Here is a 2,753-nt window from a genome sequence, read left to right on the forward strand (position 1 = left end):
ACGAAGGAAAACCTGCTGCCTGGTCCTTTTTAGAGGTGATGAGACGACTTTGAATGGCCTGTTTCCGTATACAATTTAAATCCACGAGGGCCAATTATATCATCTAGGTCAGTCTTCTACACCTCATGCTACTGAATTTCACCAGCTGAGTCCACACGAAGCTCAACATCTTCAGCTAGACGGAAACTTTGTGGCCTTGCGTGTGCAGCAAGCAGAGGCAGAGCCCCATCGCTGGCCAAAACAAGTCCTCTGAGCTCTGGGGGCAGCAGCGGTGAGTTACTGAGCCCAATTCAAAGTCTTGCCTGCAAACACTAAACAAACCAAAATACTTTTGGCAAATGAATATTGTGCATCTTTCTTACTTCTGAGGCACTTTAATTATGCGACTGACTTCATGACAGAACATTTTGGTCTCTAGCAAGGAAAATAAAATGTTTTATTTGGTTGGAAAAGTTAGGTCTTAATTTTAGTTTTATGGTCATCCGGGAAAGTCCCAACTACTGAATTAGATTTTGAAGGCTCACAGACATAAAAATAATATTTGAGAGCTTACAAAGCAAGTTTTCCTCTCCATCTGTTTTCAGCAATCACCTTTCATGATGCAGGCAAAACGAGTAATTGCAACATCCTTCTGTTTAAAGACCATCACCACAGGTATGGCAGGAGTTTTTTTTTTGGTGGGATGCATTTTTAAATTACTAAATATTACGAAACTATCCATGCATCAGTGGTCCAGCAGGCATCCACAGTGGGAGATGCTTTGTATTTGGGAGTGTCCTCTGGGTGGGTCTAGGGTAGCAGAGACATCCCCTTTCTGCCTTAAAACGAGCTGATTCAGTTCTGCTTTGATACGTGATGAGAAAGGCAGGGGGAGGTTTTCTTGGGCATTGGTGATGTGATGTTCCCGTGTTCTTTGGGATGCAAGTCCCTGGCAGCAATGAACACCCAGGCTGACAGCAAGCAGCTACTGGGAGGTGTGAAAGGGTTGCGTCATGCAGGAGGGTTTTGGTTTTGTTTTCAAATTGTTCATTAATGTGAGTTTTATGGATTATTGTGCTATCTACAGTGACACCCCGTGGTGATGAAGCAGTAGTTTGTTTCTGAACCTAGATCACAAGAGAAACAGTTGTTCTGCTGTGACTGTCCTGCTGCAGATAGTCAATAACAGGAGAAAATATACCACTGAGAGGGAGTTTTTCGTTGGACTAAGTATAATTCCTTACAGGATATAAGGAGAAAACTCTTCTGCTGTCATTGTTATAATTTATCCTTTACTACCCATATACTGTTAATGTTTCTAGAAGTGATTTTGTATGCCTACTGCCTGGCCTCAGCAGTAAATAAACAAATGTAAGATTGCATTAACAAATATAATTTGCATATAAAAAGGTATTTGAGACTGAAGAGATTACAGCAGGTGTGTCCAGAGAAAGCAAACCAATGTATGTGGGGTTTTGAATGATTTGAGGCCTGCTTTATCACGATAAATTATTTTTAAGCAGACAAAAAATAATTGATGAAAAATACAAAGAAGTGTTGTGAAAGAGTGGCTAATGGAAAGCTTGGCTGCATCCTTCAGCTACCTGAAAGGCATTTACAGCATCAGTGGAACCAACTCTCTTACTGGTGCCATAGCAAGAGGCAACAGCCACAGACTGCAGCTTGGGAGGGCTGGGATGCATTCTGTGAATGCCATGGGGGTTGTTTCGGTTTTACACACCGCCCCAATTTCACCTGTTTGACTAGATCATATTTTTTCCAGTTACCATGAGCTTAGCTTACAAGCTCTATCCAGACCTGAAATCCTCCTTGCCAGATGGTGTTCAAGGATGTTCTCACCTCCACCCCTTCCCTTCTCCAGCTGGCTCTTTCTCTGCCCTTAAGCCACACTGATGGGAACACCAGCCCTTGGCTAGAAATAACCCCAAAGCCTTCCTGGCTCCGTGGAGCAATTTACTCACCTGGAGTGAAACGCAGCTCTTGTAGTGAGAGGAAAGGACTGATGGGAACATTGCCTCTTTCTCTAAACCCTACCCGTACATCTTCCTAAATATCCTAAATTCATTGCAGCTTAGCTTTGACTTTGTTTTTCTCTATTTTAGTGAACACTAGAAAAGTTGTAGAATCACTTTTCCTTTAGAAATTTCCTTTAATCCAAAATGGGATTATTGTCTGTAATGACAACTTCAGTAGGCTAAGTCTTGTGAGACAGGGCTACGTAATAGTTCTGATACACAACAGAATCTGAGTTACACAAAGTTTCTCGTGAAGAATCCTGAAGCACTTGCTGGTGGATTGATTCTAATATTGTAGGGCTGCAAAGGACAGAGTTGGGATTTACCCAGGATTTCACCACAACGTAGCAAAGACAAGACTAGATCCCGTACATCCAGCTTCAGCTTGCAAAAGCTGAGTGCGATTCTGCAGTATCCTCAGGACCTGGGAATGGAGGAGCTCCTCCAGTCAAAGCAGCTATTTTGGAATAGTATTTGTGGGGCTGAAATACCTCTGCAGTAAAAATGGTGCCCAGATTTAAACAGAACGTCTGACTGATCAAACTAACTGCCAGACTTCTTTGCTTTCTTTAGCGCTCTTTCCCCTGTGATTGAAATGCTACTGCTTCAGCTGGGACAGAATGTGCGATTGTATACAGCTCTTAGAAAAACCACGGTGCTCTAAGTACTAAGCTTTGTAACTGCTTAGCGAACTTGTTTCTGTTTAATAAACACAGCTGACTTCGCATAATGCAAGGC

The sequence above is a fragment of the Anser cygnoides genome, chromosome 4, assembly GCF_040182565.1.
Source record: "Anser cygnoides isolate HZ-2024a breed goose chromosome 4, Taihu_goose_T2T_genome, whole genome shotgun sequence".
NCBI lineage: Eukaryota > Metazoa > Chordata > Aves > Anseriformes > Anatidae > Anser > Anser cygnoides.